Genomic DNA, 27,920 nt, shown 5'->3' with positions numbered 1-27,920 from the left:
GTAGGATTCTTGTTCATTTTATTATTTTTTTGTTGTTTGTTTTATTGCTTTACAACTTTTATGGACAACATTTTAATGGCCAAGTCTTTCTTTTGAAGGGGAAGTTCAGAATTATTGACATTAGGCTCAATCTTCGAGTTAGTGGGGGTTGAATTAGTCGTTGGAGTTGATTTGAACAAATTCCTTACAGTTTGTCAGTTATTTGTTTGTTTCAGGGCTCCGGAATGGCTAAGCTAGCGCGAGTCAATGGTGGTTGAAATCAACTCCATCGACTAATTAAACCCCCGCTAACTCGAAAATTAAGCCTTATGTGAAAAATTCAATTACATGCAATGACATTTTTCTGTTGTGATTGTTTATGTTGAGGCAGCAAAGGGAGAAAATTGGTAAAACATAACTGTTAAATTACTTTTAAAGTAACTCAGTTACTTTGATAATAAAGTAATCAGTAAAGTAACTAGAATACTTATTCGAGGCTTAATCAGTAATTAAATTACTTTTTCAAGTAATCTGTGACAACACTGGATGCCAGTATGTACGAACATGAGCTAAGCTACTCTCCGATCATATATCTTGTAAGATAATTTTATTTCAGACACTGCGTTTCGGGGTCATCAACATGACCCGCCCCCAAAGTCAAACTCCGCCTATGGTGCCCAAAAATAGTCTGCCATGTGCCATTTCGTGAAAGAGCATATGGTTTTGCCCAGGGGCGTTACCGGTGGGAGGGGTTGGGCACCCACAGACACGCTCTGCCCACCCAAAGAAATCTAAATATAGTACTAACGGCAGTCTGGGCGCCGCTTATGGTATCACATTCATATAGTACTGATGCGTTCTAAGTTTTAACCTTTGCGTTGTTACCTCCTCTTTCACCTTAAAAAAAAATTGGTATTGTTCCTAGGGGGCGCTACACACATTTCCGTATATATTTATTTATTTAATTTATTATTTTTTTTTTTTCTTCAATACATTTTATCAAAGTTTTCACCAGTGTGTACCTGGCTTTTGAGTTTTGAAGCATTCTGAGGGGCTGAAAGTAGGGCTCAAAGCGTCGGCTGGACAAAGAATGACAGCTAGGCGGCGCTTGGCGCTACATACAGGTAGTGTATTTGGAATATGTCTAGCCTGGTACATCAGACTTACCGCTGTTCCAGCTATAGAGTCTGGCGACCAATGAGCGGATCAAATTTCCAGGGCGGAGAAAGCCACAGCAAACAGACAGCAGAGTGGACCAATCAGCGACGGGCAGACGTGACATTGGTAAAGCGACAACTCGCGTGGCGCAAGCAGAGAACGGAGAAGTTTATTTAACATGGCTAGCGCGAGACAGCCTGTTGTCAATGACTTATGTCTGTGTTTTTCTTAATTTAAAACTGATTTTACCGTGGATTGAAACATATTCTCGGCTCTCCTGTTCGTCATCTGTGTTGTTGTGGAGACGACTTCCGACGCGGAAGAGTGACGTTGCTGGTTAAGAACACGTCAAGCAAATAAACAAATCTGATTGGACGGTTGATTTTGTTCTTGCTCGAGAGGCCGTTAATGGGCTGGGTACCAGACTATTCTCACAGTGTTTGAAAAATACAGGGAGAACAGTCCGGCCGTGCGAGGCAAGAAGTCTTAACACCGTATCAAAGACTGCATCTGTCTTGACCTGCCTGACGATTTTGGTGCATTTTGAAGAATTCTAATGGGGTCAAATTGAGCTCAAAGGGGCTGCGGAACAAAAAATAATGATAATAATAATATTAAAACCGAGGAACCACAATGGGCTACCTAAAAAAAAAAAACATTGTCACCTGCATGTCCATATTGTTCAGTTATGGATGTGTTCTAAGTCAAATAAAATCAAATAAAACTTTATTTGTTTAGACCAAATCACAACAACAGTTATCTCAGGGAGAAAACAAAACATGTTTTAAGGTGCAGTAGCCCTACGCTGGATTTCGACCTTCTTGAGCATTGTAACTTTTTTTTTTTTTTTCGCCCCCAAGGGTAAGACTAATGCCCACCCACACCGGGCATCCTGATAACACCATTGGTTTTGCCTGTCAATACGTCATTTGCATTTGTAGTTCGACAAAGCCACATTATTTGGGGAATCATTTCATGAGCCAGTGCGGGTGTGCGTAATTAATTGTCCAGTTAATTTACTTTAATGAATTTCCCTCACGCATAGACGTGATTCTGTATTTTTGTAAAGTGTGCCTGCAGACGTCACGACTCACGATTTAAGCAGAAAGTAGTGGGTGGCATACCAATGGGGTGTTGCGTGGGGCGGTAAGGGGGTCTTCCGTGAACGCGCCTGACAATTCCCCGGTGGAGGGCAGCGGGGGCGCGCATCCCTCCTCCGCTCGAGAAGCGACTGCAGAGGAGGCAGATGCCGACCGAGAGCCACTGCCTGTGGATCTCTACGAATAGTACAGTAAACCGAATCCCCCCCATCTGACAGCACGGATAAGGCGAAGAGGGTCCGCAAAGTGTCGGTTGTTCGAATATTTTGGGCTTTTTTGCGTCAAACAAGAGCTCCCTTGGACTTGGAATACCAGACATCAGTCGGAAGAAGGGGAAAAAACACTCTCCCACTCCGCTGCCCTGCTGCTGCAGCCTGTCTCTTTGGTGTGGAATATACATGCGTCAAACCATGGAGATTATATGACATGGATTTATGGTTTTAACACCCAACGCCACGGCGGTGGCAGCCTCTTTCAGCCCTTTTGTTTTTCTTTCCTTTAACCTTCCTTGTTGATTTTTTTTTTAAACTCCTATGCCTACTTTATGATTTCACGCCCCTACATTCACCATTTCTTTTTTTAATTTTTGTATTTCCATATATTTGGTTGTAATTTCTTTATTTTTTAATTTTTTACTTATGGGATGCTTCGCCAAAAAACATTTATGTGGAGAAGATTCCGGAGCGGCATTCAGAATGAATGAATGAGTGATAGTCTATCTTGCGCTCGGCACCTGAGACGTGCCATGGATGAAAAACTTAATTTGGATCCACTGAAGCGATCGGGGATTACTCGTTACATCAAATAACTACTTCTGACAGCGATCAGGTAACCCATACTTGAACTCATACTGTTTGAAGGAAAATGTCTCTTGACGCATGCAGCTTTGGGCTACTTGATTGTATCCTTTACGTATTTGACTGATGATGATGATACGATGTTTGTAGCCGTGCACCTAACCTAAGTAAATTAACCAAATAACGGACGAGGTCGTCAGTTATGGAATCCACGTGTGATGTGATGAGGTTAAAATAACAAATATAGTCGATCTTTAGCGACTCTGTGAGTAAGAGTTGGTCCACTGAATGCCGCAGCCACTGTGACAAACAGCTACAATCATCGTCCAATTCATTAGGTACACCTGCACAGAGTAATGAGATGCAAAGATAATACTATACTTTGAGTCACACTGTCGACAAGGGAGTCGTACATCATCATCTTTAATTTAGTTTGTGTAGTTTACTGTAGTGTTCGACTGCACAGCGTCATTTTTTATATTTACTAACATAAAAAAAAAAAAAAAAAAAATTAGAATGGAACATATACAAACACCTCCCATTGTGATGCAATGCAGTTCTAAACCACTGCATCCTCAATAATAAACACTCCAATCAATAGCTATTGTAAAAATCACTTCTATCTTGATTTTTGCCAAAACTAGGGTCATATCTATTGATGAAAGATGCCTACTCGCACTAACTTTGGAAGCCTAGATGCACACGCGAATCACATTAAAATAGATCACTGTGCACACAAAGTAGATTTTTATGTCAGGATGATGATAAGTAGTGTGGTTCCACCTGTACAGTGTATGCCTACTGATGTCTTCTCATGTAGACTGTAAATCTGAAACCACAATTTTCACAGGTGGATCAATGGGGTCACGGGTGGGTTAAACCACACCGCGGGAAGTCCCCTTTGGGAGATTAGTGATCACTTCACACGCATACAGACGTGGTTCGTCTTCAGGCGCCTGTAGTCAGAGGCGGGCGTCATGCCGCAGTGTCTGCTTATTTTCTTCTCCTTCCCGCCATCTCTGTGGAGTCATTTTCTTTTTTAAGTGAAACAATCCCAGCGACACTGAGCTATCGTGGCAAGCAGGTGGCTTGGGTGATGCTGAAGCTTCATGACAAACGGGTTTTAACCATGTCGGCGCAAAAAGAGCCTTGGTGCATCCTCTCTCTCCCTCACTCTCCACTTCTTCCTCTGTGGTCCTACACACTGCATTAGTTGGTTATTCCAATGGTCCCAGTTGGCACTTTATGTTCTACAGACAATATCTACACATCCACAAATCATTGTATTTTCATACAATAATTCACCGGAATCTGTCTTTCTGTCTGTCTGTCTTTATTCAGAGACTAATAAATAAAGTAATAATAAGTAATAAAGTCTGGTGTGATGGTGCGTCATTGGCATAGGAAGAACAAGACGTGAAATAATAGCTCCACCACTTATTGAAAGAAACCTTTCACCATTGATTGAAAGAATAAGTCAGATTTTAATTTAAATAACCAATTGCTGAAGAAAGAAATGGCCTCAAATGAATGAAAATTGCTAAATAAATGATCGGTTTACAAGGAAAAAAAGAGAAATAGTACTTTAATTTCTCGAGATGTGCCAATTGTTCTTTGTGCATGTGTGTTAAGGTATGCCATCTCCTTGTAGTATATTTGACTCATTGGCTGCCATTGACAGCAATTGACGTCCAATCCATGTGAATTGGTAGGACTAGCAACGGATCAACAAATGTATGTGTTCATTCACTTTTCTTTACAGCAGAAATATCAAAAGAGCCTCATGATTGGATGTCTATCATTGTCAATGGGCCTGAAATAGTTGATATGAGTTGTAGGATAACAACAATTCATCAGCATTAACAACTGCACGTTCCCTGCTGTTTCCCTACCACAAAGTGTCCCCCAAGGGTCAGTTCTTGGTCCCCTCCTCTTCATTCATTACATCCTCCCCCTTGGTCAGATCATCCGTAAATTTGGACTGCTATTTCACTGCTACACCGATGACATCCAAATATAAATCTCCACAAAAATCTCACAGCACCAAATCTACTCTTCACAACTGCCTCAGCGAAATTAAATCCTGGATGCAAGCAAACTATCTTCAACTCAGCAGTAACAAATCGGACATAACCATCGACCCTGCAGCTCACATAAAATACAGTCAATTTTCCTTTACCATCGACAACTGCACCCTCCCTCTCTTAACACACTCCCACAACCTAGGTATCATTTTTGACAATAAACTACGATTCGGCCAGCACATCAACCACATCACCAGAACTGCCTTCTTCCACCTCAAGAACATAGCCCATCTTCGCCCCTCCCTCACATCCTCTGCTGCAGAAACCCTCATCTATGCATTCGTCACCCTCCAGACTCGATTACTGTAACAGCATTCTTTTCGTTTTTCCAACCAAACTCCTCAATAAACTACAATATATCCAAAACGCCGCTGCACGCCTTCTAACCCTTGACCCCCTTTAGGAATCACAGTACCCCCATCCTCCACAAACTGCACTGGCTTCCCATCTCACACAGGATATAGTACAAAAGCATCCTTCTCACATACAAAGCACTCAATAACGTGGCTCCTCCTTACCTTACGGACCTTCTCTGTCCCCACACCCCTCCCCTCACCTCCACTCATCTAATGGAAACATTCTCGCACTGCCCCCACAAATAACGCACCGTACTTGAGGGGACAGAGCCTTCTCCGTTGCTGCCCCTTCACTTTGGAACTCACTCCGTAAACCCATCCACACCTGTTCTGATCTTCCTACATTCAAAAAATTGTTACAAACTCATCTTTTTAAACTGGCTTTTAATTCATAATTATTTTCTCTATTGTTTTGTACTGTGCACGTCGTGTGAGCCTTTTCTTTGTTTCAACTGTAAAATGTCTTTGAGCATCAGTAAAAGTGCTCTATAGATAAAATGGATTATTATTTTAATCATTATAACATCAATTAATCTTCCATGCCACTTATCCTTACGAGGGTTGCGGGATTGCTCGAGCCTATCCCAGCTAACTATGGGCAGTAGGCGGGGTACACCCTGAATTGGTAGCCAGCCAATTGCAGGAGTTGCAAGTACCAACAAATCAGAAAAGTTGAAATCACTTAACTGTACTATTTAAATACAAAAAGGGGAAAAGTCACAGGAGTAGGGTTGGGCAAGCATCGAGCATCGACGGGAACCGGTTCTAAGACTCCATGCTCCCGGAATCATTCCAATTTTTATAAGTTATAATTAGCCCTGTGAGAAGTTAATTTAATTTTTTAAAAAGTTGAGAAGTTAAGACTTTGAAATTTGAAATTTATTGTCATTGTCATCATCATCGGTATCATTGACAGTTGCAGAATGTGGGATAATTTGGCCAAGAAAGAGAATCATTGACAGTCACAGAATATGGAATAATTTGCCCGAAAAGACCATGACAGACAAAGGAAGACGGACTTTAATATAAACTATGCAATTTTTTGGACATTGCATTTTTTTGGGGGGCCCTGCCTCTTAAAAGAATCGGAATCAGGCATCGTTCAGAACAGGAATCGAAACGTGGAATTGGAATCGGAACCGGAATCGTTCAGTTTCAAACGATGCCCAACCCTACACAGGGGCCATTCCTCTCCATTCCTGTAGTTGGCAACTGAATAAATATATTGGTTGGCCTAATTGGACCATGGACGGACAAAAAATTGTATTGTCATCTTCATTTGCTTATTTCCCAATTTCTGTTGACATATTGCAACTTTTTGGAAACAGATATTGCCCCCAAGCTTCTAGTAGCACAAACACGTTTGACATTGGTATCTTTATCAAAGATTCAGTCAATGATCTCATTTTGTTTTTTATTTCTTCGGGCTGCAGTTGAGAACTAATGGAGCCGGCGGGCCATGTCCCCTTTTAACAGTGATGAGCAACCCGGGGATGATGGCTGATGAGTTGGATGTGCGAGAGGGCTGATTTGTAACCCTGCTGAGTAGAGGACAAACAGCAGTCAGGGACAATGGTTTAGTGAAGCGGTTCAGTGAATTTGAACCCACAATTTCCCATCTGTGAAGTTTAGTGATTGGTGTTTTATGAATGCATCTCAAGGCACCATCTTTTGTGAGAATTTAAAAATCACGTTAGTGATTGGAGCGAAATGTGATTGCGCTGGTGAAAATGAAACATTTGGTTATATAAAGCTATGAAGTTTTTGGTTACATAATTAACCTATCAGTTGAGAATATTGCATTTTATTGTCATTTACTGTATGTATCGTTCACCTGACAAAGAGGGTCTATTGATGATTTTAGTGATTCTGCTAAAGAGTGTTACACCATAGTTTAAAGTGCCACTAAGTGTGCTTAATTTGAAGTCAAACTTTTAGCAGATGACAAGAAAAAAGTGGAATAAAAGCTGAATAAGTGATGTCTTACTGGATTTATGAGGTGATGACTTTTCATTACAGTCGTGCACAGGAAACATAAGCACTCCCTATACGTCTCAGGTCTATTTCTAATGTGCTGGAGCAGTGATGGCCAGTTGCAGCAGAAAGCGCCAGAGTACTCTCTGGCTTTTCTAAAATGAGCCTCATTATGTAGAGCTTTTTGGATCCGGCTCGGACATACTGATCCTCACAAGGGCCATAATCCAAAATGAGATCAAATGACATTCCCCCGTGTGTTATAGTAAATACATCAGGAGCAATTCTGCAATTCACACATCAAGCTGCTGTGCCTTGTTTTGCACAATATTACTTTTTAATATATGTTTTGTATTTACTAAAGAGGAGTGCTTCATTTTCTGGCAATAAGGTGTTTAAATAAACCAATGGATAATCCTTATAGTGGAATTCACTTAATGTCTGTGCCTGTTTGCTTTCTACAATCATCGCGGACGAGTGTGTGCTGGGGTTAGTCAACATATGAAGTCATTTCCCTTGCTTTGGGGCACAAAGGATTGCACTCTAGCCTTTCAGCTCAGCAACGATCATCTTTTTGCTGTGCAAATGTGTTACATAACAAGAGAGAAAACAAATTGGAGCCATTCAGTTAGTCAGTGTTCCTACTAGATAGTATTTCAATGATTGACTTCAACAATGAATAGCAAATGATTCATTAACATGTCATATAAGAGGCTTGCGTACTATGAATTTATATATATATATATATATAGCCTACCTGAAAGGTTTGTGAGTAATCAGTTTTTTGTATGTAAAAAAATGTCATTCAGTAATTCTGACATGTATGCTAGGTTTCAGGCATTCATTTTTCCACTTGACATGTGCAAGCTTAAACCGGATGTAATCAGTGCTGGTTAATGACACCCCAATCACTGAATGATCATTGGAATTACTGCAGTTTTCGACGTATATCTGACGAGGACTTATGAAAACCACCCAACTCTTTGGCAGTTTTATAAGGGCTAAATGTGATACTAATAGCATCTTCAATATCCGCCCACATGTCACGCACTAATGCCGGCACGTCTCAGCCCCCCTACTACTATCGTTCACATTGGCACATACAAACCTTGCCTCTCATTTATCTGCTTTTCTGTTTCACATCTCATTTTTCATGGAAGCAACTCTGTAAATAGATGCACACTGAAACAGGAACCATTAAAACATTGCAGTGAGCAAGCAAAGCCACACTGTCTGTGTTAAAGCAGGAACATACACTTTCTAATGAGCTTCTCAATGAGCCACTGGTGCCACGAAAGCCCAGCTTGATAGATAATTTGGAAAAGGGCGGACATCTGTGTCAATCTTTGTGGTGGGCAGATGCATCCAAACACAAAGCCTTATTTTTCTTTATCCTTGCATGTTGAACTCTGCTGGTTTCTTCGTTCCTTTCGCAGTCAGATATTCGTTTTTCTGCACATAATGATCAACAATGTTCTAAGATGAGGTCTTCAGTCAAATATGCATTGGTTTTAGTCTTTGCAACCTCCGGCAAGGTGTCTTTTTGATCCGCAGCGCCATGTATGGAACTCTCCTACTTTGTATTCTTGCCATGCTCCATTTGGAGTCACAGATGCCTCTGTCAGTGGGGCGGCACTCATTTGGCTTGGCCTCGGGTGAGTGTGTCAATATTTGCAGTGAGTGCTGTTTAGGTTTGCCGTCTTCTATAAGCATGACTGGGCTTGGGCGAGGCTAAGGCTTAAAAACATCATCAAGAAACAAAAGCCTTTCTATGGAACCGCTGTCTATAATTAATGTGAGCCTTTTGGCAACAACTGTGAAAGGAGAGGTTTCATTGGGAGTTGCCGGGCCAAGTTGGCCGGAAGGAGGACAGGAGGGGAAAAACACAAGTAAATGAATTTTCAAGACTAACATTGTTAATTAACTTCTTTAATTAATCAACCGCAGAGGGGGGAAAAGTTAGATTCATTAAAAAAATACAAACACAAAAAAAAAAAAAAGACTATTTCTACCTTCAAGTCAAGTAAGGAGTTTTCCACGAGAGTGCCCCTGCACTTTGTCAGTCTGCTCAGTAATTGTTTGGTCAATTCACTGCCCTAAAATATTTGCCTCTATATTTTCCATATAAGCCTGCAGGGATTTCAAAAACAAGATTTGACGGACTCTATTGAGCCAAAGAGTTTGAAACTAAGTTTATAGTGCAATATAATTCAAGAGGGCAAGTTCTTCTTTCTAGGGACTCACTAATCATTGTCTTTATTTTCTTCTTCCCTGCCATTGTATCTTGAACTTGTTTATCAGTTTTATTCATTTTTCTGTCTTTCTATAACTAAAATATGCTATTTGCATAGGCGGAGTTTGACTTTTGTGGCAGGAGGGGTTAAAAATAAAAACCCCTTAACGCAGTATCAGCAATGAATTTAACATGATATATGCATGGATAGTAGCTTAGCCCATGTTCTTACATACAGGCATCCTCGCTGGGGGCCAAGCAAAGCTAATGACCGTCTCTAAGGGGCTAGTCACATCATCTGTTTAAAAAATTATTTTGAACCATTATAAAAATATATATTTTTTCATTTCATTTATTTTTCTTGTTTGTTTTATTGCTTTACAGATTTTTTAGACAGCATTTTACCGGCAAATACTTAATTTTAAATTCATATGTTGGAAAGTCTATTATATGCAATGATATTTTCGGCCACCAGGGGGTTTATATGCCCCCCCCCCTAGGCACCCCTATAATCTCCGCGTATGGTGTTAACACAATTTGCCAGATGCGGCTTCCATGCCAATGCAACAGGTAGTGGTAAATCGTTTTAACTGTATGGGTACAGTATATCCGCATATAAAGCGGTGCTTTGACATTCGATCCTTTCAACATCCAACATAAAATTTGACTCGTTATTTGTCTCGATATACGACGACATGCTCGAAATGCGACGATTTACGACAGCGTCGCAGTTTTATTTTTTTCCCCTAAGACGGACGGAAAGGAAAAAAAGGAAAAAGGTGACGCTTAACAGTGACATTAAGATGAAAATAGTAGAAAAATATGAGCGTGGTGTGTGCGTCAGTGAACTGGCTCGACAATATGGCTGGAATATGTCTACAGTCTCTACGGTCCTCCTCCGACCTCCGTTCACCAGTCTTTATAAGTCAAGGTGACAATTATTATTATTGTAACATCGGCAAGGAAGTCGTCAGCTTCGTCAGGTTTTTCATCGTTTATTTTGGAACTTGAGCAACACAATGTGGCTACTGTTCGCCGTAGCCGACCCCAACAACAATATGAAAACAGCAGGAAAAAAACTCTTCGGTATCCATCTCACTCTGTCGTCAGTCACACAGTGCGTTCAGGTACAGCATGCAAAACACAACCACCACATTAGAACCCGGTTCGTTACATACTGTAATTATTATTATTTCGATTCGTATTAATAATGTATTTGTTATGCTACGTGTAATTGCTATTTGTAGTTGTACCAGTAGTTTTAATTAACACTTACACTCACCGGCCGCTTTATTAGGTACAACTGCTTGTTAACACTTAATTTCTAATCAGCCAATCACATGGCGGCAACTCAGTGCATTTAGGCATGTAGACATGGTTTAAGACAATCTCCTGCAGTTCAAATCGAACATCAGTATGGGGAGGAAAGGTTATTTGAGTGACTTTGAACGTAGCATGGTTGTTGGTGCCAGAAGGGCTGGTCTGAGTATTACAGAAACTGCTGATCTACTGGGATTTTCACGCACAACCATCTCTAGGGTTTACAGAGAATGGTCCGAAAAAGGGAAAAAAAAAACTGAGCGGCAGTTCTGTGGGCGGAAATACCTTATTGATGCTAGAGGTCAGAGGCCAGACTGGTTTGAGCTGATAGAAAGGCAACAGTGACTCAAATAACCACCCGTTACAACCAAGGTAGGCAGAAGAGCATCTCTGAACGCACAGTACATCGAACTTTGAGGCAGATGGGCTACAGCAAGAGAAGATCATGCCGGGTGCCAATCCTTTCAGCTAAGAACAGGAAATTGAGGCTACAATTTGCACAAGCTCATCGAAATTGGACAATAGAAGATTGGAAAAACGTTGCCTGGTCTGATGAGTCTCGATTTCTGCTGCGACATTCGGATGGTAGGTTCAGAATTTGGCGTCAACAACATGAAAGCATAGATCCATCCTGCCTTGTATCAACGGTTCAGGCTGGTGGTGTGGGGAATATTTTCTTGGCACTCTTTGGGCCCCTTGGTACCAATTGAGCATCGTTGGAACGCCACAGCCTACCTGAGTATTGTTGCTGACCATGTCCATCCCTTTATGACCACAATGTACCCAACTTCTGATGGCTACTTTCAGCAGGCTAATGCGCCATGTCATAAAGCTGGAATCATCTCAGACTGGTTTCTTGAACATGACAATGAGTTCACTGTACTCAAATGGCCTCCACAGTCACCAGATCTCAATCAATAGAGCATCTTTGGGATGTGGTGGAACAGGAGATTCACATCATGGATGTGCAGCCGACAAATCTGCACCAACTGTGTGATGCCAGCATGTCAATATGGACCAAACTCTCTGAGGAATGCTTCAAGCACCTTGTTGAATCTATGCCACGAAGAATTAAGGCAGTTCTGAGGGCAAAAGGGGGTCCAACCCGTTACTAACATGGTGTACCTAGTAAAGTGGCCGGTGAGTGTATATTGTGTTAGACATCCGCCCATATTTTTGCTAGTGAATTAAACCTAATCTGTGATTTAACTTTGCCAGACAGTACGAAAAATTGTCAATATGTTGTTTTCAGGTCAAGATTGACCCGTTTTCAAGTTTGGGCATGCCAAAACTACCATGGATTTTTGCATATAAAAATTATAAAACAGGTAAATTCTGACGCCAACACAATACGAGAGATAAGGATTTAGCTTAGGTTTTTGTGCTGTGGGACGAATTCATTCAATCAAAATGTATTCTTATGGGAAAATCCCGCTCGTGATACCACCATTTCGACTTACAAAACAGGTCCTGGAACGAATTAAATTCATATGTAGAAGTACCACTGTATATTATTTCACATTCGTTTATCCTTTTAATTTTTAACCCATAATACTGGAGAAATACTACTACTAATTACGAGTATAACTTTCAGAACCACAACATCTTATTCACCATGCTGGACAGAGTGTGTATCATCAAAAGTTGACAACAATAATACATTGTGTGCTTTTGCCAATTGTAAACATACTAAAAAAGAATAACTACACAATGCTTAAATCCATAAGGTTACACCGCACGCAGGTTGTTCCCATTTGTATGAATTAGACTTGACAATGAAGCCAAACAGCATGGAGCAGCCAATGCACCGTTATCCAAGCCTTGTAACACCATCTGGCCCCTGAGGACATTTCCAATGTCGTCTGCTGGTTTATTACATTACCCACACGTGCACATGACATATGACATCTTTATTCTCCTGCTTAGTGAACAGTAAGTCAACCCCTGTTGCAAAAAGGAGGAAATAAATCGGAATAAAAAGCTCTCTCAGCTCTTGGCATATTTGCGACATGTAATTTCCTCAGCATGCCTGTATGAATAAAGTTTAAGATAACATAAAATTCCAGACATATGGTAAAACATGGAGTGATGTTATATGTGTCTAGTACTTTATTAGTGCTGGATTACTTTGTGACCTTGTGTATCTTACTGTTCGTGTACATACTGCACCAGTGCAATATACTGTATTGCATGTTGGGATTAGTATTGACTTTTAAGCCCTCTTAAAAAACATATCGAGGGAAATTCCCGTGTAAGGTGACACGGGATTTACTCGCGTCATTGCTTTCACGCCTGTAGAGATGTACCGAGAATGACGCGGGTTGGACACTTTCACACACTTGTCCAGTGTTGACCACTGGTGCGGGGAGGGCTGCTGGCATGATTTTCTAACCCGGACATTAGGTAATTTTTGGTAGGCATCGGCTGTCACAATGCGGGTCAAATCGTGTTTTTTTACCGAGCCGTTTGTGGGTGCGTTCCCGATGTTGTAACTTCAGCCAATTCAAGCTCATCAAGATATATTTAAGCCCAGGCGATTCAAGTGAAGGGTGTAGAGGTATTAACTTGCTGGGTACTATTCGATACCTTTGCTGCTCTTGTTTTGAAATCCCCTGTTTTGCTGGTACTTGATTGTATTTGTTTTTGTTGTCCTATCGGCTCTCTTAAGTTAGTATTATTGATCCCCGTCGACCTACTGCCACGGATCCATTGTGTTATTCCCCGTTTTCTGCGATCGAGTGTATTTTTGTTTATATTTAATAAACCCTTGGACCCTTCCCTCCTTTGTTTTTTGCTTTGAAGAGCAATCTTGTTTCCGCAGCAGCTGACCCTAACATCGGCAACAAATTAAACCACACATTTCCAAAGATGGACGATGGACTCTCTTCCTCGGCTCTACGATCCCGTAGCAATTTAATTTTGTTATTTTTTCAGCTCTTAGCTATTTCCAGCTTGCTATGTTGATAATTGCGATCTTTGTTTACTGCTTTTCATCTTACTGCGAAGAAAGAGGAAGTGACGATGGGCCCGCCATGATATTTACGTCATCAGCCATTGTGCTGTGACTCGGGAATGAAACGCTTGCTTTCACACACACCGCTTCCCGGGAAAGTCCCCGACATTATACTAAAACGCAAACTGTGAAATGTCCACATAATTTCCGTGTCAGTCGAGCCGGGAAATTGTTTTCACATACAACTGCTGCACGGTTAAATCCGGGGTTTTAGGTACCTCACATGTTGTCTTACTCGTGACACCTTCTCGCCATGCGTTTTTGTTGCAATTTGTTTTGAAGAGTGTTTGCCTGGCCTCTGAATTTGCCAGGTGTACTGTAAGAATGTGTGGTGTTGCCATGGAGACATGAAGTCATATCTCTGGGGGTGCATACTATGAAGGTTTGCGTATGGTTCGATACAATGATGACTCAATCACATAAAACAGTCCATGTTCCGATAATTTGGCCGTTCAGTTATTCTGAGCTTCCAAGATTGATTGCTTTCTATGGTTATCTTTTTCCAAGTGGCAAAGTGCTGTCATTTCCAGCACTGTGGCATGACAGTGAGAAGGTTATTGGTTTGTGGGTGGTAGGAAAGAGAAAGGTTAATTGGCAACGCTCACCCGTAGGTGTGAACGTGAACGTTTGTCTGTCTCTGTGTCAGCTCTGCAATTGATTTTACGTCTGTCCTATGTGTACCCCATCTTTTCCCCAATGTCAGCTAGGATAGATCCTGCTTGCAATGACCCTGTAGAGGATAAGCAGTGTAGATAAAGGAGAGACAGGTGGATGATGGTGACAGCACAAGCAGCAGCTTACAAATAGTAACTTTTGGCATGTAGTAATTCGTTGGACAAGTAGTACTGCTCAGTGGTTTTGTACGTTACTCAGCATGTGATCTGCCCACTGAATGAGCTGCTATCGCCACATCAATTACACAAGTGGATTAAATGGGAACGTTTCATTGGCCGCCACTGTAATTAACCTAACTCTGGATTTCAGTGATTTATTACTGTTGTGCTGAACTAAGAACTTGAGATAAGGTTGCACATTTGACATTCAAATACGGTGTGTTAAACACGTCTGGACGAACAAGTCATATGAAATATAAAATTCCAAGATTATGTTAATTCCCAATATATTTCGGCAAGAGTTTAGCTTTGCTAGCTCAAAACAACTGCCTATGATTTTACCAAGCTGGCCCCCTAGTTGCAAAATATGCATTGAGTGAGTTTAGTTTGCATTAAATAAAGGCCACAAGAAAATTGAATATTTTTGGGACCAAATTCAAAGCTAAATCTTGGTGACAAACTATTTGGCCTAAAGTGCTCACAGTTATCCAGCAGAGCCAGGCAGTGTAGTTTGCATTGTTAATCAGTCTCATTTTCTCTGCTCAAATAATGATAAGTCCCCTTTGGCTTTTTCAGAATTCCCATTTGCTCAAAATGATGTATTGTCTTGAATTTAACAAATGAACAGCATAAATGCCTTTGCTCCTTTTAATCCATTACCTTCAGAGATGTGCTGACGCGGGATAACAAAAATGTTTCCATGATCAGATGGCACTATTATTTTTTTTTTCTCTTTTTCATACACTGTGTGTGTCTGTCATCATCAAACAACTCAAACAAGTTTTAAGTCACACCTAATTTATTCCTACTATTTACCACACCATTGGCTTCTCACACCTGAAACAGATTTAAGCAGTGATCCTAAATCTGGGATACTGTACTTGGTAATGATCTAGAGAACAGTGGCCATGATAGAATATCAGCAAGGTACTTTAAAGTAATATCTCACCTTAGCAATTGCCTTTTTTTTTTAATAGAGAACAGAAATCTTTATTCAATACAATAAAGTGAATATAATCATGTCTCATGTGTGACAGGAAATGGATGGTCCAAATAAAACCTCAGCCTGTCTCAAGTTCAGCTGATGTATATACCTGACCATATCACCAATCACCTGACAAGGCATTTCCAGTGAGTTTTTCTTACATTATTTTTCTTCACTTAATTTTGTTCATTGTAAATTTAAGCCGAGCATGTAGCATATAACCTGCTTTAAACATGTTTTGTTAAATTATTAAAGATTATGTAGTGTTTATTATATCACCTACAGTAGTTGGATGGATTTTTATGGTATCATATGCCCGATATTTATGCTAGTGTTCATGCAAACTATGCTAATTGTAATCACAATTTGTAGTACAGTGATCTCTCATTTTTAGCAGTTAATGGGGACCAGAACCCGCCGCGATAAGTGGAAAAACCCCAAAGTAGCGCCCCCTCAACCCCCCAAAAAGAAAACAAATATATATATATTTTTGTGTGTGTGTGTGTGTGTGTGTGTGTGTGTGTGTGTGTGTGTGTGTGTGTGTGTTCAATGCATTTATTTAGATTTAGCATTGGAAAGAGAGACATATAAATGTTTTCACTTTTTACCCCAAAGTGTAATTTAAAAAAGAAAAACTTTTATGTATGTATAAATTTTTAAAAATGGTTTTTAAGCGTTTCAAATTTAATAATTATAAGTTTTAAACATGTTACTGTCCCACCGAATTATTTTTAAACAAGAATAAAGTATAAAAATGCTTGTCTTTATTAATTGCTTCATTGAATGAGTCAACACAAATCCGCTCAAGCTGCTCACTTACACACAATGAGTTGCTACAGCAACTGTTTAGCACGTTAAACAATGATTGACGCATGCGGTGCTTTAAAGCATCGGGTTCAAGGCATCTGTGGCAAAATCAAACATTAAACGTCTGTCAATCATCATTAACTTTTATAAGCAACTCCAGTGCAATGCCTGAGCAACAAAGAGCAGGGAGAGGGAGGGAGTGAGACTACGCCATCGGCTCGGGACAGCTCATCTGTAGCTTTTTTTTTTTTTTTTTTTTAATTGAAAAAAAAAATCCGCGATGGACTGAGGCGCGAAGTTTGAAGCACGAAGTAGCGAGGGATTACTGTATATCAGTAATAAAGTTTTTGGTTTCGCATTACTCTCTGAGTAAATTGTCTTAGATTTTATTTGGTTAATATATATTTTTTTCTTGGTCCAGTTCACCGACAAATGCACAAACACCATTGCAAACTGTCAAAATTATTATTTATCCAACAACCAATAAGCAGTGTTTGCCAATTTGTGAGAATGGAATTAAAATGCATTTAGATTTTTGTACCAAATTTTCCACACTATAAAGCGCACCTACAAGCCTTCACTTAATAATCTGATACACCTTATTTATGGATCAATATTGGTTAATCGTGGTATAACATTCCCTTTTGCGCACCACCATCTATAGTGCAGGGGTCTGCAAGTTCGGTCACCAAGAGTCGCTATCCAGCTCGTTTTCCATGTCTCCCTCCTTCAATACATGTGCACCTGAATCAAATGATCCGCTCATCAGCAAGCTCTGCAGGAGCCTGATCACAATCCTGGTTATTTGATTCAGGTGTATTAAAGGAGGGAGACATGGAAAACAAGCTGGATAGCGTCTCTCGAGGACCGGATTTGTCGACCCCTGATTTAGTGGCTGTATAACATAACCCCAACCACTACTACTACAGGTAGTCCCTAGGTTATGACGTAACCGAATTTCAGCGTAAGTCGGAATAAACCCCTTAACTATCCCTAAAAAGGAAAAAAAAAAAGTAGGCTACCCTATCTCAAACGAACTTTCCAATAGCATGTATTATATGTCTTATTAATAAACTTAAAGTAAAGAATAAGATCCAGGGAGGTACATTGTGTTAAATCCTGTTATATTCAATGACTATTCAGGCTTTACCTGCGAATGAGTCGCCGTGCTGAGAGAAAAGGGCGCTGCAGAAAGAAGGGAAGGCAAGGGAAGGGGGATATCATGGCCGCTCACGTCACCAGCGTCACCTCTCTCAATGCGAGCCCGCTGTCCGAACTCAAAAAAATAGAACGGGACTCGCAAGAGGAGTTGGCGCAAGTGGGAAAGCAGTAGAATCCAGCGTCAGGAAAACAAGGAAATGGGATCTGAACTGCAGGACGGTGGTGACGCTGCTTGGTGGAGAAGGGGGTCCTGACATGATGAACGGCAATGGAAACTAGGTACTGTTTTACGTGACTGATTTAAAAAAAAAAAAAAAAAAAAGACGGTAGCCAAAATGCGGACTGTCAGGCGTCGTAAAGTCGAGATCGCGTAAGTCGGGTACGTCGCAACCCGGGGACTACCTCTACTGCTACTGAACCTTATAATGTGGTGCGCCCTATATATGAAAACAGTTTTAAAATAGGCCATTCTTTGAAGGTGCAACTTTTAGTGCGGAAAATACGGTAGTATAAATGGTTTTCTTAAAAAAAAAAAAAAAAATGTACAAAAAAAAGAAAAAAAAAAACACAATGTGTGTTTAGTTGTTTTGAAAAGTCGGGATCTGCCAGAAAAATTGCCTTCTCACTCTGCGTATTTCTGACTTACAATCATTGCAACCCACACCAAATCACTCCTGCTTGTGTTCTATCAGAGGATGTTAAACTGCCGTGCAAGGTTGACCTGGTAACGGTTGTACAACTGATCTCATCGATACTGACTTTGTTCCCCTTGCTCTCATTCTTTTTTTTTCACTCATTTTTTACAGCAGTTGGGTATGATAAAATCAGTGGCTCCAACAAGCCCCAACAAGGTATGAGGGATTGACCCATTCAATTGAGAAAGGGGACAAGTAGGGGTGGTGAAGCAGATGGACGGGGGGCAGCATACTGGACACATAATGCCTTAAATTTACATTAAATGAGAAAAATTATTTGGACACACCTTTAAAAATGAATGATTGACGGATGAATTGATTATGCCTCTAACCTAGCAAATGGTCTTTTGGATGGATGGATAAAAATCCCTTTTGACACAATTCAGTATCTTGGTGTCTCTTGCCAGACAATTGAATGATTTCCTAGCAGTTTCCCATTTCCAGGTGTAATATTCAGGTTTACCATTTTTTGTGACATTTTCTATTTCACGCTTCCCTCATTTTACACCATTAACTCCTTTCAGGGTCCACGAAGGGACACGTTAAACAGTCTTTTGACATCAGGACATGAACAAACAGTTAAAAAAGCAGTATCTATCTACCAGTTGTGTCTCTTGAGTTCACAGAAAAAAAACAGTATTTATTTTGGTGTTGTTGTTTTTCTGTTCAATGACTCTTTTGTTTGCGCCTGCTCACTGATTACATCTTCCACCCGGCGGAATACGGGAGGATTCATTAGTATTTGGATGCAAAATTCGAGTGATGCAGAATGATTGTTTGCACCATGTCAGATGCCTTTGCTTTCCCTCTTTTGTTTACTCCAGCTCACTGCCTTGCTTTGGCTCTGGTTTAATGCTTGTCTACTGGCCGTGCTTTCGTTAATTTCTGGGAAATATAATTTGATGCCACAACATGTTATTAGTTGGGCACATGTCATATTAAACAATAGAACTTGTGCAGTCAACTGGGCCAGCGCGCAACAACACAAACATACAAGGATCATTTCATTCAACTGTGACTGCTTCAAACATTAAGGAGACTGAAGAAAAGGACAGGAAGTGTTTCATTATGATTTGTTTTTAATTGCATTATGGCTGTGGCTGTTGTTGAAGTGCTATATTATACTTGACTCGACCTGTTGCCTTTTGTACGGTATGTCACCCCCAGTTTTGCCATGTTTTTTTTTTTTTTTTTAACTTACTAATATTCAAATTGATCCTTTTTTTTTCAATTCAGCAGATGTGCTGCTATGGTTACTGGCTGCCTTTTGAAAATGTGGTGAAATCATTCATGAGCCAACTCAAGCTGACTTTTTCTTTAATCACGAGGAGCTGCAGTATGTGATGGCAGGAAGGATTTGACAACATGAGTAAAGCATGGCGTCCAACTCACCTCATATACTGCAGACTGCATGTCCTCTTTGGTTGCTCTGAACTGTGATTGCCATATTCTCATCGGCTTATTTAGTTTTTCATCTTTGAAGAAGTGTTCGTTTTTTTTTCCGCTTTCATTCGCAGTGACAGTGTGTTGTTCTCGCTATATGATACGTAATGAATCATAAAATGTCAGTTACGGTTATGATCAAAATGGGATTGATGGACCCTTTTTTTCCCTTCCTGTTGTCAGTAAATTTCACACTTTTGTGGATCCCTCCAGCCACACTCGGGTTTTTAAGGATCCAATTTTTTGGCGGAAAGGCCGCCCATAATGAGTAGACAGCCATATCAATTTAATAAGATGCCTATCGATCTACCTATTCTTCCAAATCTTTTGGGATGCATTCCCTCTTTCCTGCCAAGTTCAATGCAAACAAACAAGCGCAATAGAGGTGCTAAAAAAATGCATTTAGTGTAAATGGTGTTGTTTTAATGCTTTAAGCAACAGATATTTTTACATAAAAAGTGCAGTCAAAAATGTAGATATAAATCTCTCAAAAACATATTTTTTTTATCCTCAGCAAAAACATATACAAACACACCACATACAGTAGTACCGCAACATCCGATTGCTTCGACACACGATCTTTTCGACATCCGACAGAAAATTGGACTCGCCCAATTTTTTTTTTTTTTTTTTTTTTAAATCTGACGACATGCTCGAAATATAACAATTTATGAAAGTGCCGGAGTTTCTTTTCTGCCAGACGGATGCACGGCGGACTTTCTTGTGAGAGCAATCAACATGCCTTCCAAGAATGTTAGTGCAGCTGGTGAAAAAAGGAAAAAGGTGAGGCTTACCATTGAAATGAAGATGGAAATGAGCGTGGTGTGCCTGTCCGTTAACTGGCTCGACAATAAGGCCGTAGAATGTCTACGATCTTGACAGTCCTCCTCCGACCTCCGTTCGCCACTCTTTATAAGTTAAGGTGACAATTATTATGATTGTAAGATCGCCAAAAAATCACCAGCTTTGTCAGATTTTTAATAATTTATTTCAGAACTTGTGCAACACAACATGCCTACTGTCCACCGCAGCTGAACATGAAAAGTGAAAGTGGAAAGTTCTCTCACTCTGGCGGGTCAGCCACGCGGTGCGTTCAGGTACACCACGTAAAACACATCCGCCTCATTAGAACCCAATTCGTTAATTTATTACAGGTATTATTATAATTATTACTATTATTGTTATTATATTTTTATTTCCAATTGTTTTTCTTAATTTATTCCTTTTTGCTCAATGGAATTGCTATTTGCAACAGTACCAGCAGCATTTATTAAGGATTTAGTGTAGGTTTTCAGGTTGTATAACAAATTAATGGAATTATAATGTATTCCTGTAGGAAAAGCCTACTCGACATTTGCCTGGCACGGCCAGACTGTTCTCCCTGTGTTTTTCAAACACTGAGAGTATAGTCTGGGACCCAGCCCATTAACGGCCTCTCGAGCAAATACAAAATCAATCAACAAATCAGATTCGTTTATTTGCGTGACGTCTTCATAACGAGCAACGTCACTCTTCCGCGTCGGAAGTCGTCTCCACAACAACACAGATGGCGAACAGGAGAGCCGAGAATATGTTTCAATTCACGGTAAAATCAGTTTTAAATTACCAAAAACACATCGACACAAGTCAATGACACCAGTCTGTCTCGCGCTAGCCATGTTGAATAAACTCCGCGCAAGTCCCTCGTCCCGCCCGTCGCTGATTGGTCCACTCCGCTGTCTGTTTGCTGTGGCTTGCTCCGCCCTGGAAATTTTATCCGCTTAATGGTGGCCAGACTCAATAGCTGGAACAGCAGTGAGTCTGGAGTACCAGGCTAACTCGACATACGACCATTTCGACTTATAAACAAGGTCCTGGAACGAATTAACTTGGTATGTAGAGGTACCACTGTACTAGTATTACTGCATATTATTGAGTCACTTATAGTAGTTGTGGAACTATTTTGTGCATGTGTCTGCATGAATATTTAAGTGCTCCCTGCGGGCAAATCATGCACACCAGAAAGAGCTAAAGTGAATAAACTAACACGTTTTGTTTGCATATGTTTTCTTTGTTATCAAGAATAATATTATAAAGTGCAATTTAGAGCCGACCCAGGCCCGCGGAAACTAAAGCCCGGCCTGACTCGACCCCAACGTAATAATTGACAGCCAGATTCGGACTCAGGCTTAAATGGTAAATGGTGTTATACTTATATAAGATCTTACCTCGACTCGAGGTGCCTTTCTACTCTCGCATGAGAGCAAAGCGCCACATTCGTTACATTGAGTGAAGCCGACACAGGTTTCTGTAGCATCTTCAAAAATCAATTTGAAGCCTGTCCACACCCCACTCTTACCGGTGTGTGTTTGTCTTTTCAATTCCCCCGTCTTTAGTTCGTTTTTAACTCCCTACTGTTCCATATCGAAATACAAGGTCAAAAATATGTAATGGATGTGGAGGGGAAGATTAAAAAGAGGGCAGGGCCATGGCGTTCACGTGCACAGGGCATGCTCTGACTCTGCGGCTCCTTTTTGCAATTACCATACAGCGCCTTCTCTGTTTTATCCAAATTATTTATTTCATAACATCATTTAAGCATACATAATATATAAATACATATTTATTAAAAAAAAAAAATAAATAAAATAAAAACAGCGAGAGAAAAGCCCGACCCGACCCGAACGTAATAATTGACATTTTGAGTTTGGACTCGGGCTCGTGTAACCCAGGTTAACATAGTCACACAATTAAGAGCCCATTGATAAAGACAACCAGGGGCACCGTACAGGGGTGAAAAGTGACATTGATTCTAAGGGCCCACAAAGAAAATTAGAACATTAGGTAATCATTTTCAAATTAAAATATTAATCATTATAATTTTAATAAGAATAAAACAAAGGGTTTCTTTTTCTTGTTTTGTTTTTGGTAAAAAGTAAACACCCAGAGAGCATAAGTATTGCCAGGCACCCCCATATTTTCATTAAATGGTTTGGTCCGCCCTTCCTTCAATCAAGACTGGGAGCAATGGTGCGCATTTACACCAGTCAATGACTCGGAGTGAGCAGTACTGCAGAAATTTTTTCAAAACAAAAATCGGGTCATCAAAAGAGAAGAGAAAAGAAAGCAAAACAGGAAAGGGCTAGAAAAGGCCAACAGGATGTGACAAAGTAATTCACAAAGGAAAGTTGGTGTCATGTGCTGAAAATTAACCTGTTATCTTAGCCCACTCTAGCCCCATCCAGAACCTCGCGATGTCTATTACAAAGCTCCGAAGCGAGGTCCCAGCTCACTCTGTCAGAAATCCAGGATTTTCCTGGCCTCAATGAGCAACATTCACCTATTCAAAAACATGAATTCCAAATAATGACGACATTTTTTGGTATCCTACAGATGTTTAAAGTTCGTGTGGAAATGTTCTTTTTTTAAAATCGGCTTGAATCAAGTTTGTCATGAATTTATTGAATTTAGTTTGTCATCAATTGAATTTAGTTTGTTAACAAGGGACCTCGCGTCGGAGCTGTAGCCTATAGTGGAGATCGCGAGTTTCCAGAGGCTAAGCCTACTCCATAATGAAATAGTGTAACTGTTTGTTAGCTAGTGTTTGCTGCACTTTAACTTAAATTTAATCAGTACAGCAGGCAAACCCTTAGCAAGCTCTTCATACTAAAACAGTTTTATACTGTATACTGTAATGTATACTGTACTATATTTAAGTTAAAACAAAAGATTTATTCTAAGTCATTCATTATGGTTAGGGCTGTTCCGATCATGTTTTTTTGCTCCCGATCCGATCGTTTTAGTTTGAGTATCTGCCGATCACGATATTTCCAGATCCGATTGCTTTTTTTTGCTCCTGATTCAATTCCAATCATTCCCGATAATTTTCCCCGATCATATACATTTTGGCATTGCATTAAGAAAAAAATGAATAAAACTGGGACGAATATATACATTCAACATACAGTACATAAGTACTGTATTTGTTTATTATGACAATAAATCCTCAAGATGGCATTTACATTATTAAAATTCTTTCTGTGAGAGGGATCCACGAGTAGAAAGACTTGTGACTTTGTATATTGTGACTAAATATTGCCATCTAGTGTATTTGTTGAGCTTTCAGTAAATGATACTATAGCCATGCCCAAATGCATGATGGGAAGTGGAACCATGACTGTGCGTAGTGCTACCAATTGATATATCTTCTCTGCGTTGGGAAATAACATAAGCTGTTAAGAAAAAGATCAATTGCTACCTAGCTTCCCCACATTGCTTCCCATGACATTTCTACTCGTGGGAAGAGGGATTGTAAGGCTTTAGCCAATTAAAAAAAGGCTCCAAAGGCTGCCAAAATTCACTCTACTCATTTTACGCTGCCTTTTATCCCTCTATAGAGGCAAAACGGCGCCATTACAGATTGAACATGACAATGTGTGAGTGGGTCGTGCAGCGCATGCATTAATTGCATTAAATATTTTAACGTGACACATTTAAAAAAAAAAAACAATTACCGCCGTTATCAGGATAAATTTGATAGCTCTACCTTAAGCCTTAACTAAACACTCTGGATGAGTGTAACATATTATGTCTGTAACGCTAAATACAATTAGAAAACGATTTAATTAAAAAAATATATATATATATTAAAAAAAAGGCATGGCCGATAGTTTTTTGCCGATTCCAATACTTTGAAAATGACGTGATCGGACCCGATCGATCGGGATCTCTAATTATGGTATTCGCTTTGAAAATATTTCTAATAAAGATATATTTAGATTGTAAAAGATGGCCTTCAATACATTTCTTATAGATGATATTAGTCTATTCATTATTGCTCTATACGCTGTATGTTTCCATAAATATATTTTCATCTTAAATTAATGCCGATAATGCACAAATTACTGTGTAAAGATTCACCAGAATGCAGGAAATTACGTAGTTGATACTCTAAATGTGTGTGTGTCCCCCGGCACTGGTGGTGGGGCCCAAAGTGTAATCTTTTCATGGGGCCCAAAATCCCAGGCAGTGCCCCTGAAGACAACCGTTAATTAAAAAAAAAAAAAAAAAAACATTTTCTAAACATTAAAATGAAACATGTTTAAAATCCATGTTTAAAAGATATTTAAAACATGATCAGTATACTAACAATTATTTAGTTGAAAAGAAATACAAAGTTAACATTTTCCGCTACGCTTTTATTTTGAAAATCTCAATTGGCGAAACGCACTACCTCATAGAATGCACACTTCACCGAAGTTGATCATTATTGACTGAGGAAGGAAAGACATCGGAAAGTCCATTTAGTGTTGCTGCTTAAAAGATTAAAATATAATAAAAACTATGACACTAAAACGTTTCTTTTAACCGTGAAAGTTGTGTTTTGGATTATTCACTAGCACTGTTCATCTTGGTGACAAAACAGCTTGCTGAAAGGGACTTGGTGAGTTCGAAATTTTACTTTATTTAGTTCGTATTGTAGTATTCAGTGGATGTTAAAAGTGTTTAATTCATGATGAAAATGTCGCACGATTGCTGTAAACCGACAATTGGTGGTTAATTGAATGTATTATGTCGCAAAATGTCTCCTTTTTGCCTAGCCTAGCCAACTGCTCTGTTGGTTTTTAACGTGCCTCAGTGCACTATCGTTGACTTCATTCGACGATGGCTTTATTTTTTTAATCGTACTTAGAGCTCTTTTGTGTGCGAATTAGTTTATTCATGTATTTTTGTTAATTCGATAGGTTATTAAAGCTTGATTCAGAAGTGACTGAACAATTGTTGGAGAGAGAAATTCCAACCGAGATACAAGGTGGCGAGCTAATACAAAGATGATCCATTGAACTGTGCTTCACGCAGGAGCGAGACGCACGTGAGACTTGGGTTTGACATCCTTCAACCTGGTAGGATCCACCATATTTTTGTTACGCAGCAGAGGATTTTCTCCCCCCTCTGGATCACAAGACAACAGCCAGAAAGACTGTAAAAAATACATTGATACAACGAAAAGACAGACTCCTTTCTATTGGAGCCGTTCAGCCATTTGCTGAATTATTTTTGAGTTTACTCTTCTTGTCATTTTTATTTTTCATGCATCTGTCTTTACTACTTTGAGTGTTATTGACCTAAGAATTTTGTTGATCAACAAAAGCGAAGCATTTGATGGGAGAAATTGAATATTGAAAATCAAAATAGAATCCAAACGTTGGCTATACAATTTAGAAAGTTGAAGAAATCAGTTGATTAGAAAGAAAAATTAGAAATCTGGAGAGAGAGAAAAAAAAAAAAAAAAACCTGGGTTGATGAATAGATCCTACAAATAATCAAAACTAAATGATTATGAGATAGGAAAAGTAGAAAGAGTAATTTAGACATTACCAATAAGGGAACAAATTAACTTTTTTTGAAATTTGTATTTTTTCAATTTTATGTTAATTGTATGTCTCTTGTGTGTCGTTGTATATAGAAAATAGTTCAAAATCCATAACTTTTCTGAGTCATTTAGTTGATTTATGCAAATTACTGCTTTAGTAGCGGAACCTAGTACTAGTCCATAGATATATAATTTGACTGTAATCACTTCATTGGTGTTACACTCTTGCTTAAAGTGCATGTGACACGAAAAAGCATGATTATTTCATAATACACGTGGCATTTTATGCTCCTGAATGATATGGACCGCTTGGATGTGTGTGGAAACGATCGCTATATTTTTTTAGTTTTTTGAATCCCGCGCCATGAAAATGAGTGACTTCTGGCTTCGGTCTTGCATTGAGGAGGAGGGCGCTGTGACGTGTACGGTAGAAGACGTCCTCTTCACTATACAGCGTACTGTTGTGTATGAGGACAAAGGATTCAGCTGATTTTGCGGATTAATACGTTTATTTTTCGCATCACGCCAGCCAAATGGCTGCAGAAAAATCATTCTGTATGAGGGAGAGGCGTATGCGCCTTTTTGGAGTTTCAAAAGGTTCCAATTCACTGTGGATATTGGCCAAGCCCTACTACTGTGGGACCATTGGATTGACGAGGAAGTGAGTAAACATCTTGTTTTGTATTATGTCAAATACGAATACAGCGATTACAAAGTAAACACTACAAACTTTCTTTAAATAAAGGACTACTTACGTTTGATCATTGATAGGCATGTAAAAAGCCCTCCTCATGCACATTAGCAGCACGTTAGCTGCACAACAACTGCAGCCACCCTCCTCCGGGGAACGAACTGTAAATTGCTCTCCGCCAGGCGGTTTGCCGATCCGCGAAAACAATCGACAACCCAGTCGTCATGTCAAATAATTGAGGCTAGTTATGTGTGATTTTCTGCTTCGAAGACTTTGAAACATCACTCGGTTCGGGTTAGCATGTCGGCTAGCTGTCACGCCTTTTGGTTTGTTTACATTCTCCTAAGCCGGGAAAGGGAAATGACATAAGTCCGATTTAGGTGTCATAAAATATCGTTCAAGAGGTGCGACAGTAAAGGTGAAGTCGACAGTTTTGACCATTATGGAGTAATTTTGCCATGTCGTCCTGAATAAATGCATTTTTATTATTTCATATTCCATTTAGCACAAGACTGTTATTTGTCATGATCATGCCATTTATTTAGCAATTGGGGAAAATACTTGGATAAAAAGAATATCCTGTAAAAATATTGACGTAAAGAGACAGAAACTGACATTTTGCAGCTCTCTTCGGCGCGTTTCCTCTTTGTGAACAGTTCCCCCTCGACGGGCTGACTGGTTCTTCTCAAGCCATTTATATAGCTATTGGGGAAAAATACTTGGATAAAAAGAATATCCTTTAAAAATATTGGAGTAGAGAGACTGAAACAATGACATTTTGCGGCTCTCTTCATCGCGTTTTCCCCGTTCTGAATAATTCCTCCTCAATGGGCTGAATAGTAAAACCGATGAGCCCAGTCTACCGCTGACGTCATCCACCTGTTGGGGATGCTAAAGCCCTATAATGGTAGGCGTGGCTAACCGGCAGATTAAAAGACT

At 39.8% G+C, this 27,920-nt stretch overlaps 1 protein-coding gene across 22 annotated transcripts in view; it reads left to right on the top strand.

Moving 5' to 3' along the window:
• Positions 1-2,344: 2,344 nt before the first annotated feature.
• The window catches only part of adgrb2 (adhesion G protein-coupled receptor B2), a 288,153-nt gene continuing 262,577 nt past the window's right edge, over positions 2,345-27,920 (top strand). For 13 of the 22 annotated variants that reach the window (XR_009061841.1, XM_057827328.1, XM_057827333.1 and 10 more), the window contains exons 1-2: positions 2,346-3,065; positions 15,885-15,978. The gene's annotated coding sequence lies outside the window, so the exon portion shown is untranslated. Of the gene's footprint in view, positions 3,066-15,884; positions 15,979-23,132; positions 25,361-25,661; positions 25,790-27,920 lie in introns of those variants that run through there. The other 9 variants (XM_057827338.1, XM_057827344.1, XM_057827342.1 and 6 more) reach the window with 4 other exon arrangements.

Source organism: Corythoichthys intestinalis, chromosome 22 (genome assembly GCF_030265065.1).
Source record: "Corythoichthys intestinalis isolate RoL2023-P3 chromosome 22, ASM3026506v1, whole genome shotgun sequence".
NCBI lineage: Eukaryota > Metazoa > Chordata > Actinopteri > Syngnathiformes > Syngnathidae > Corythoichthys > Corythoichthys intestinalis.
The sequence above is the reverse complement of the archived record's forward strand: the minus strand, read 5'-3'. Positions and strand labels throughout refer to the sequence as shown.